The sequence below is a fragment of the Lissotriton helveticus genome, chromosome 12, assembly GCF_964261635.1.
Source record: "Lissotriton helveticus chromosome 12, aLisHel1.1, whole genome shotgun sequence".
Lineage (NCBI taxonomy): Eukaryota > Metazoa > Chordata > Amphibia > Caudata > Salamandridae > Lissotriton > Lissotriton helveticus.
Genome location: NC_136073.1, coordinates 106,869,057 through 106,880,614, shown reverse-complemented (window position 1 = coordinate 106,880,614; position 11,558 = coordinate 106,869,057).

Below are 11,558 nucleotides of genomic sequence, written 5' to 3'. Positions count from 1 at the left end.
TGTTGCTGCATTCTTGACCCTGAGGCGAGAGGCGGCAAGGAAGGACAGAGTGAGGGGCCACACAGTACAAGCCGTGCACCCAGCTAGGCTGTAAAGACCTTCATTTACTAAAGATTGTGAGTAGAGATAGCGTCAAGCCCTGCAGAGCTCAACATCACACAGAGGAGGCAGCAGATTGAAAAGAGGCGGGCAAGTAATCTGAGAGCCAGCGTGTACAGAAAAAAGCTTATTGCTTGCTTCTGTACTGTCCTTGTCACTTCACTTACCTTCGTTTACATATCAAGGAGGTCATGATAGTTTCAAAGGCAACCGACAGGCCAGGGTGCTTGACTCTGCCCATGGCAAAATCCATACCTAGGAGCTCCAAGCTGGAAGCAGTGTCCGCCTCTGAACCTGTCCTACCCCTGCCTGACTCTTCTACCCCCTCACTGCCCCCAACTCCTTCCTACCTGCATTCTCTCGCCTCACGTCCACCCTCTTGTCCGGCCTCATTGCTAGCCCCACTCTCCAGACTCATTCTCACCTTTCTCAGTTCCCTTCAGCTCTAGTTCTTTGAGGCCAGTGCTACCCGCTTTCTAAAGACTCATTACTACCCTTTTCCCTGTCTCCTGATGCACCACCAGCCCAGCCCCTCTGCCGCCCTGATGACAGCATCCTCGCGACTCACTGGGCCTTCATTCTTCGGGGCTTATTTACAAACGCCGTGTGCCACTTTTGCGTCATTTTTAACATGGTAAAAGTGACGTACGGGTGGCGCAAGGGGCTTGTAGATAAGCCCCTTCGGCTTCTAACCCACTCCGGTTTCCTGGCCACTGGTTCCCAGGTCCCAGCTACTCCCTGCTGAGCCCTGTCAGGACTCACTGAACCCTCTCCGCGCCGGATGTGACGGGAGAGGCCCCGATAGGCGCATATCTCTGCAGAGGGCCTTACAGTGCCCGAGATAGGAACCGCCCGGGATACCCAATCACAAGATACCGCCGCGAGATAAGGCTCCTCTTCCGAGAATCGACTGCTGCTTAAAGGTCAGATCTTGTTGCCAGATCCGCCTCCCGTCCACTTAATGCTGATAACAAGTAGCGCTACTGAGATGAGTAACAAGACCGCCCGCCGGGCGCTGTGCTACGTAACTGCAAGACAAGCGTCATGTCGGAAGTAGACGTGTGTGTGCTCGCACATAGACATACACGCTGCCTATGAGATGGATGCTGGGACAGGACTTTTACAAATGAGCGCCGGAGTATCCCCTTCACCTAAATGTGCTGCTGGACTGAGCTTCTGGTAGGGCCTCGTCACACGATCCTGTGACGTCAGTAATTTGGCTTGTTTCACACCTTCCTTTATAGGCACCGCTTTTATTATGTGGTTCTTGAGCCAGAAGCAGAGACTGTAAAGTGTTGTATTTTTGTTGCATTAATATTGTGCTTCATTGGTTAGTAAAGCACAACTGCAAAGAATATTTTCGAAGATTTAGACTTTAACTATCTTTAATTTGAGTGCAAGTTGGCAACATTTTTCTTCCATGGTGCAAGCATGCCTGCTTTGCAGGGATGACTGTGCTTGTGCAGGAAGGGACACCTTCCTGCGCGTAAACAGTCATTAATGGCGTTTTGCTCCGTCTATGTGTGCTGCATTCCGCAGCACACATAAAAAGAGCAAAAAATGAGGAGAAATAAAAGTATTTTTGCATTAGTTTTTGGCCCTGCATCAGATTTACAGATCGTAATAAATTTGGGGCAGCATTAAAAAGTAATGGGTGTTCCTTGGGAACGCCCAGAGCAGCACCCATTGCACGCCCCTTTGTCGCAGAAAAATGCATCAAATGTACGTTATTTACAAAGCGGCATTAAGCCACGCAAAGTGGCCTAGCGCCTCTTTGTAACTATGGAGCAGGACATTGTGCTCCCAGAGCATTGGAAAAAGTGACACTCCGGTGGCGCAATGCCCTTGTAAACATGCCCCAAACTGTACTCTGTGCTTGGTGTAGGGATATACAAAAACAAAGAGGCCCATTTACGACCCGGTTTGCGTTTGCACTATGCAACGTGGTATATGCGCAACGCAAACCTTAAGTGAGATTTATGAAGCCACACAAGGCCACTTTGTGTGGTCCTCAGTGGCTCCATAAATCAGGAGTAACCCTGGGCGTAGTATGCGTAGTGGGGCTATGCGAAGCTACGCAAAGTGGGTGAGAAACTACGCCCACCTACGCACTTCGCGTAGCCCCACTATGCGCCGCTCCCCCCCTCCCCTACATACCTAATTTTTGTAAAAGCTGAAATAAAAGTAAATAAAAGGCACTTACCTTGTCCGCTGCGTCCTGGGGCTCCCTCTGCTCGTTCGTGCCGCCGTCGCCGCCATCTTGGATAGGAATGCGCATTCCTATCCAAGATGGCGGCGACTGCGGCGCGAACTAGCAGAGGGAGCCCCAGGACGCAGCGGACAAGGTAAGTGCCTTTTAAGGCCTAACAAAGTAAAATATCCAAATTTATTTCTCCTCGTTGCTTCCTCTTTCTATGAGTGCTGCATTCTGCAGCACACATAGAAATAGGAATATCCTCTCAGGATTTCATTTGTGCAGGATGGTGCCCCTTCCTGCACAAACACAATCCTGCAGGCAACGGATGCACCCTTGCACTAGGCAGCCCGAAGGACACCAGCGTAAGGGAAAAGACAGGAATAGGCCATATTTACCTAAATACGGCACATTCCTGCCCTTTCCCTGTCACACAAGGTGACTTGCTTCACTGCACTGCGTGACAAGTTTGTAAATCTACCCCTAAATGTTGCATTATGTGCTTAGAGTTCATAGAGAGTAAACAATGCATTTTGATTCATATACCGGCAGATCCACAGTCTGTAAACAATACATTATCCGTGATATGGAGCGGGTTTAGGCAGCTGCATAGCCGAGACGCCCTTGGGCATTTGTTCGCGCTTTTATAAGTCTCATAAATAAATAAATAAATAACCTGTAAAATGGATGTATGTAATTATGTGCAATATTTGAGTTGCAAGTTTAGCACATGCAGAAGCACAGACTGTAACCAATGCACTATTTGTGTTATGTGCTTTGATGAAGGGAGCTACAAAAATGCAAAATGATCCACTATTTTTATTAATGTTCAGCAACGTGGCATAGTCATTATTGAGACCGAAAAATTATTTCAACAAGTGAACCGGGTATATCTCTGGGGTGTGCTAGAAAATTCCATCTTTTCATGGGCATCATAAATATGCCAAGGCTTTAAATATTAAAATATGGGCAACAGTACTAGTTAAATAGGAACCAATACAGGTGAGATCTTTAACGCCTTGCGTGCGGCGCGACTTTTCACGCTGTGCAGGGATTTTAATTAGTGGGTGGGATTCGGATGGTCAGGGGCCGTCCTCCGCACACACCCACCTTGACGCGTGATGGCTCCCGGCAATCACAAGCATGCAAGGGGTTAAGGGACCTTTCAAGGATGACCATTGTCACCTGAGGTGTTTGCCTTGTATTTTAAGGCATTGACTATGCACTGTCCAAAGTCTAGACGTCAATGGAGTACTTGACTAACCATGCCACCGCATCTGAAAACATTTCACATTATAAAATGAATCCAACCAAAACTGAGATTTTATCAGCAAAGTCCTTTGGATTCTTCAATATGAGAAGGAAGCCATTTGATACATAAACCTCAAAATACATGTGGACTATATACAAGCCTATTAGCTCAATCATTGATCAGTTCTGAAAGAAAGCATCTTATTGAAGAACTTAATTCAATATTTGCCAATCACCCTGACTGGGAGAATGTGTGCTTTTTATCAAGCTGTTTTGAGGTTCCCGGCTTGCCCAACATCAGTGCCCAATTCCATTTTCAAGAAACTAGAAGCACATGTAGATAGCTTCACATCAAAAATGGTTGCAACAAAAATATTCAAGTATCTATGACTAAACTCACACAAGCTGTAAATAAAAGAGTACTTGGTTGCCCACATTTCATACTTTATTACAGGAAAACACAGCTTCATAAAATTCAATTTGAAAGCTCCATAAGAATGTGCTAATATTGACTTCCCTATAGTACACAAGTTGATTCATTTGGATTTCGGAGGGTGGTATCTGCAGAAATACAGATCTCCTATTTTTTAGATAAGGCTGAAGTTGATGACACAACTGATAAGTGAGGTATGGCATGATATATCCATTACTTACCCACAATGTGAAGGTGGTATCAACCACACCATATAGATATCTGTAAGAAAATGCCTCTTTTTGCTTGACCATCCCCATTTTTAGGTCTCGGCTAGAAGTGCGCGAAGCGCGTTCTCGCCAGAGAACTATAGCTGTCGGCTCAGCCGACTAGGAGTGGAGACAAGAGCTGGCCACGCTCCGACTCTGCCATGCGCCCGCAGAAGCACCCACGCTTCCGCCTCTCCCTCAGCCGTTCTCTGATTGGTGGTCAGGATAGCACATGCTCCTCCCCCCGGCGCATCACAAGAGTTCTATGGCCGCCCATCCGCTGTCTAAGTCTCCCCTGGGTGTCTCCTGCCACCGGCTGCACATTGCACCGGTCGCCTCCCTCCTGCTCCTCCCCAGGTGCAAGCAGCAGCTCCAAGAAGCCCCGTTGTATCGTCACCATGGCCTCCCCGGTGGCCGAGGAGCCCTTCCCGCTCCACGGACTTCTGCCCAAGAAGGAGACGGGTGCCGCCGGCTTCCTCGCCCAATTCCCAGAGTACGACGGCCGCGGGACGGTTATTGCTGTGCTGGACACTGGCGTGGACCCTGGGGCGCCGGGTATGCAGATAACAGAACGTGCATGAAACGCAGGGACGAGAGCAGATGTAGCGGGTGCAACTGCTGCCACACTCCCTCACATCCGTGATTCTTGGGTCACAAACAGAAGAAGCAACACGCGGTTCCAAACGCAGAGGCCGGCAAGTGTAGCTGGCTTTGTTCCGCTCCTGGAGGGCGTTTGGTAAAATGAGCCTTTCCAGACTGCTGAGCACTATACAGTACATCATTGCTACATGCGGGGTCTGCCCAACTGAACATTTCTATGTACTGAAGGTTTATTACCCAGTATATTGTTTTCTATCCCAATGGCTAGGTTTCAGTGTAGTCAGGGCACGCAGTGATGACGAATGTTATCAATAGCTGGGGACGTGCCCTGTTTTTGACACAACTACCCAATCACCGCCAGATTTGTAGTTCCAATGTAACATTTTTAAGTAAGGACTTCAAAATGATTCCATCCTGAAAGTGCCACTGGTAAAGTATTCGGAATTGACTGACAGTGTCATGATCTGGGGTCTGCTGGCAACTAGTGTGACAAAATCAGATTTTTGAAGTTGCCTTGTGACACTTCATCATACCATTAGTACGTGTATATGTTTTAACACCTTGCCTGCGGCGCCGATTCTCCCCCGGTGCTGAACATTCCATTTGCGGGTGTGGTTGTGACTGAACCATTCCGTCATCCGCACAGCTCAACCGTGAGGCATGACGGAATGGTTCCGTCACAAGCATCGAAGGGGTTAAAAAACTTCTATTTCTCTGACTGCAAAGTTAGAGGAGTTGACACTGTTGCAGGAGTACAGGGAGAGCGAGAGATGTTGTTCTTTGTAACCTACCACAAAATGTAAATACCTGTAAATGAACTGTATGCATTTAGCAGTTAGGAAAGCAAACCATGAAGCTTTTTTTTGTAATTCTGATATGTGCTGGAAATAGAGATTTTTAACAGGATCAAAACAAATAAGTCAATAACAATATTAGGAGATCTGAGTACAGTGTAAGACTCCTTTATACACATCCATAAATACAACTAAACTTTAAGAGTGTGCAAACAGATCTGCAGCCTGCAAATGTAGTGCTCTATGAAAAAAGGAGATCGAATAGTGCAAGTGAGTACAGTGATACAAAGTGATCAAAAAGTTAGACGATAGACTCAATGGCGATCAGTCAAAGGGCTAGTACACGATTGACTGGTCAAAACAACAGATTAATTTTGTGTTGTAAACTGCATCATAATGCGTTTTCACCCATTGATGTCAATGACGTTTTGACCCATCAGGAGAATTTAGCAGGTCTTCATCATAATAGTAATTATTTGCAGAGCTATGGGTTGATCCCAGGTCACTTGTGAGGAGGTGTCTTAGGAAATGGCGTGGCAGGTTCTGAATTCAAGAAAACATAGGCTTTAACCTTTTTGAGACAAAATGAACATAGTCATTTTAATCTTATCTCTATTCACTTTGGTGACTTACTCCTAAATGCTTTGCCTCACAAAGATGTTTGGTACCTTCTTTTGGACCTGATATTCTTTTTAATATACATGTTCACTGCAGTGCTTTAACACCCAGCTCTTGAATGTTGGGCATAACTGTTAAGAAACTCATAGACTAATTTTGATATACAATGTGGACAGGTAAGTTGGTGATGGCTGTGTACTTAATTTTGGCTTGAGGCGCCTAACTGATATTTCATGACAATTTTTTTGAACTCACTTTATTTGATTGAATAATTTTATATAATGTTTATCCTGCATCTCCAACCTTTTCTGTATTAAGAGCTTCGTACATTCAGTGAAATTCATCCTGAGCTTCAAATACTGTTAGTGTTGTAATTATGACAAAATCAGAAAAAATTACATTAGCGGCCACCTTATGCAAAAATATCAGCAGTGATCACCTCAGCCATCAGACAGGGTTGCCAGAAGTAATGGAACCAAGAATTGACAAAGCCAATATGTCTCGCCTTTCAATTGCTTTACCTGACCTTTTTACTTTGATAATAAGTTCTGCTGATGTTGTATTGTATCGCCACAAAGTAAAAATAAATGCTTGTTGGCAGATGCGGAACAGCATTAGCAAAAATGAAAACAGGGCACAGCAGTATGATGACATTTCGTTTTGCACGCCTAACCCAGAAGGTCCATGTATGCATCTTCAGGCCTTAAAAAATCATTAAAATGTAACTAGACTTGCATGTCTAGTGACTTAAATAATCTACTCAACCTAATTGTAATGCTCTTAACCCATTAACTGTTTTCAAACGCTGTGATCATGGGCAAATATTTTAATGGTTAGAGCCGCCATTTTCTTCATTATCACATAAGAGAGTACCTTCAAATCTGTGAGTTCAGCATGTCTGCTGTACAAAAAACTCATTTGATTTAATAGACTAAACTTTTGCTCCATATATAATGCAAATCTTGCAACATATAGGATACACATGACCCCTGAGTAGCTTCTTAGTTCATTAACAGCATTGTCATCATGGCGGGTGAAGGAATGTTTTTCAAATCATGTTTAAAAACAATCACTTTTAACTGAGTTTGCTGGAGTGAATTTGCAGTTTAGGGAGTCAAGGGTGTTTATCAATTCTTGGTTGAGTTTGAGGTGGTTGAGAGTTAGCTAATTTTCTACTTTTGAAAGACTGGAGTTGAGACTCAGGATGTAATTGAGGGAGGAGATCTCGAGGTACCGCTGGGTGTCGTCTGCATAGAGGTGGTAGGCGATACTTGCTTGTTTTAGAATCACTCGGGGTCACCACCACATCACTCGGGGACACCACCACATCACTCGGGGACACCACCACATCAGCTAACCATTCACAAACCATGTTTATATACCAATTGCAAATTAAAAAAAAGAATTAATGCAAAGCATTGTCATTTACGATGCCAGTAACTGAAACTTTAATGCTGCAAGACCTATTGCATTGTAAATGCTTGTATTTAGATTGATGCTGCTTCTTTTCAACTCTGTGATTTGCTAACTCGACAGCAGTGCATGTTCTCTGACCACTAAAGCATGATGAGATTTGGCTATACTCCCAATTGGCTCATTTAACTAACCTAAAGTCCCTAGTATATGGTACAAATTGTACTCAGGGCGTATAAGTTAAATAGCACTAGCGAATTGCAGCACTTATTGTGCCACCACTAAAGTGACAATGCAAAACATGGCTGCAGCCCAGTGCAGGTTTAACTGAAAATTTGACCTGTCAAATAACTCCTGTTGACAGGTCTAAACTCTCCTTTTAACTATGAATAAGTAGTCCATAAGTAAGCCTTAATGCTAAGCGTGGGTGGAATTTCGATTACACCGCAGTAATCAGAGTAATTCGGTGCTACTCTTTGATGAGGAATTACTGATATTAATGCAATTATGTCCGCTCACGTAATTAAGTGCAATTTGCAGGAATAAATTCTTCAGCAACAGCAAATTTAGCAAACATGAGTCGCTGCTAACACTGCTGTTTTAAATTCTGTTACGTTTAGCTCTATTTTCCTAGCACAAAATGCCTCCTTACGTCCATTTGGGATGCAAGGGTGCATTTTGTGCTACAAAACTAGTGCTAAATGGTAGGAATAAGTTGGGGGAAAATTCTCGAATCCATTTTAGATGTGATGGGGCATTTTTATGCTAAGAAAATAGCTCAAAATGCAGAATTATTATTCTCCACGTAATTCCACATAATTGTTTAATTCTGCTTGATTACGCTAAATGAAATTCCACAAGTTATTCTAATCCCTACTTAATGCCTAACAAGGTGGGACACTTTTAAAATTAGGACAAATCAAAAGTTAATATAAAACATGTACTTACAGTGACAAGGCCACACAAACTATTTTCACTATAGCAGGTTTAGCTGTTCTATTGAAAAGCATGGATAATTCATATTAAAATTAAATAATGTAATCTCCAGCTAAGAACCAGCTATAAAGTTCGTTCTTGGACTTTTAAAAATGTTTAATACAATACCTGCCCTGGACTCTGCTCGTGGCTTCTTTTGGAATGATCCCTGACCCCCAAGTGAGGGCCTGTAACTCTTTACTGGTGTCAGAGTGTACTCCTCCTTGCTAAACCTAGAAACCTGGGATTTAGAAACTGTTTGCTAACTCTTTGCCTAAAGAACCATCATGGGAACAGGACCAAACTGCCAGCCGATCCACAGAGAGTGCATCACAGGTGCCCTTGACTTTGTTGAAGCTCCTGCAACATTCTTCTCCGCAGCAGCAAATTCGATGCAGCAAGTTCAATACTGAATGGCATCTGATGACATCAAGCCCTCTACAGTTACGGCCTAAAGCCTTGCCCTGCTGAGGTAATCCATGCCCTGCTGAGGTAATCCAACTTCCAGAAAAGAGTTAAAGTTCAAATGTAGAAAGTTTACCTGAGCCCGACGGCGAGTGGCATCCTATCGACGTTGACGGCTTCCTTGGTGCAAACTCTGGGTTTTTCCCTCTTGGAGCTTTTCACGCCTTCAGCGATGGCTTCACCGAGATCTCATCACTCGTCCTAATTCACAAACCCTGATTGCCCAGCTACACTTTTATATTGCTGTTCTACACTGTGCATTTTGAGTCTAGACCTCAATGTATAGCAACCATCAATACATCCAGGCCTAAACGTGCTACCCCTGACACCCTTTTTCTCAAGCCTTTAGAGCCAGGTCACACCCTTCAAAATATATAGTGTCAATACTAACTAACCTTGCACCCCTTTCTTTAGTGTGAGATTGTTGTATGGTGTGTCTTCTCATAGCTCATTACTTAGGATATTACCATTGCACATTGCAGGTTAGCAACCCAGGCTTGGCACACATTCTTGGGTCCGGTTGGTTAATCAATTTCACGTCCGGATTTTTCAGGAACCTTGAGTTGCCTTTGTTAATTCCTTGCCGGTACCAAATCTTCTTGGTAGATACTATACCATCATCAGCCCACAGGCCTAAGAAGAGCGGTCCATTAGTGTGGATGAATCTCTACCTGTCACTTTCTTCAAATTGTGTTGGATGCCTTCTCAGGTAATTTAGAAGCACTGGAAAGGACTGTGGACTCAGGGGACACTCTAGTTTTTAATTTCAACAAAAAATAATTTCTTAGGATGTTGGCTAAATTGCTGCCCAGTTGCATGAACTTGTGTATAGTTACCCATTATCACTATAAAAAGATTAATGTGTTTGTGCCTATTGCCAGGGATTTTAGTAGTATATTTGGTAACTGTGATTGTTTTTGAAGTTTGATTGTGAATTGCAGGCTGTTTGGTGTGCATCAGAAAGAAATGTGTGCAAAAGACCATTGGGCAGATAAAATAGGGATATAGCTTCATAGTTTCTATGTTGTTTATTGATGTGGTGTATTTAGACAGCTGTTTTTATAAGTGACTACTTGTCAGGGCATTAGGTGCATGTTTCAGTTTGGTTACATCTTAATTTAGGATTTTAGGATAACCAGAAGAGACGAAAGTGTCCATTATCCACTTTGACTAGACATGGAGGTAGCTGGAATTTTCATCCCTGCCCCAGGGACTAATCAGAGGCTGTGTAGGGAGGTAGTTGACTTAAACCAAAGAAGTATGAAGTATGAGTTTACACAGAGTTATTTCTTTCACAGCTGAGGCTTTCTTTTTTTTTTGTCTTTCAGATTATCAACCAGATAAATCAAACATCTTATCTTTTTTGAGATCAACAAAGCAAATGATGTATCGGTGATGGCATTTGGCACATCTTGTTCATGCCATAATCCTACTAAAAATACCACAAAATTATATAAAAATGCAGGGAACCTGGGTTTAAGCGTAATAAAGCTCTTAAAAGAGGGACCCCACAAAACCACAGTCAAGTGGGGAGAGGAGTTGGCGTAACGGCTAGGACGGTGACATCGACCCCGAATCGGGGAACTGGGTTTGAGTCTCGGCAATAAGGCTGAACATCCTGTGATTCTAGGCAAATCATTTAATCTCCCCGTGCCTAACAAAAATGATGAATGTGTCCTCATGTAACACAACTGGTGCTATGTAAAGCGCTCTGATACCCGATAAAGGGTCAAGTCCGTGCTAAATAAAACTCCGTAAACAAAAAAAGTGTCTAACAGTTGCTCTTCATATAAACTGCCTTTTAAAATTCAAAGAAAGATCTACCAGTCATCTACCTAGGAAAAACTTGAGATGGTCTGCTCCCATAGGATTTTGGCAACATTTTAGCCAGTGATGTATAGTGCCTTCAAAGTCCCTTTAGGTTAGGATTCCGTGGATAAGGACATTCCCAGTCCCTCATGGGTGAAACACTTTTAATCCCTCTATGCAGGCTATCCAGACTCAATAGTGCTAGTTCCTGATAAGTTGGTGTTAACTCTGTTTCAGAGAGTGTGTTTGTCACGAATTAAAGGTTGTGTTTGTCCTGAATTACAGACCAATCAGGAAATCTAAGGGGCCTGACAGTGCCCCAAAAGAAATCTATGAAGCCAGTTTAGAGCCCTGGGGCATGCTCTTCATGAAGGTTATGAACACGGTTATTCAACTTCACCTTCTCCCTGCCAATTTGTCATTATGCTAAGAATTATGATAATATCTTATCAGTTTAGCTCTCTGAAGAACTCATCAGTCAAAGTGGCTGAGCATGTATTTGTGAATAGGATCCAGGCAGGGGCTAAGAAGAAAAATAACTCATTATATATGAATTTAAGCCAAAAGTTGGGAAGCACAAATCGTTGTAAAGGTTGAATCTTGGATTGAATTTAGGATTATGGACCTCCGTGATGCTGACATTCAACTTTGTCAATAGA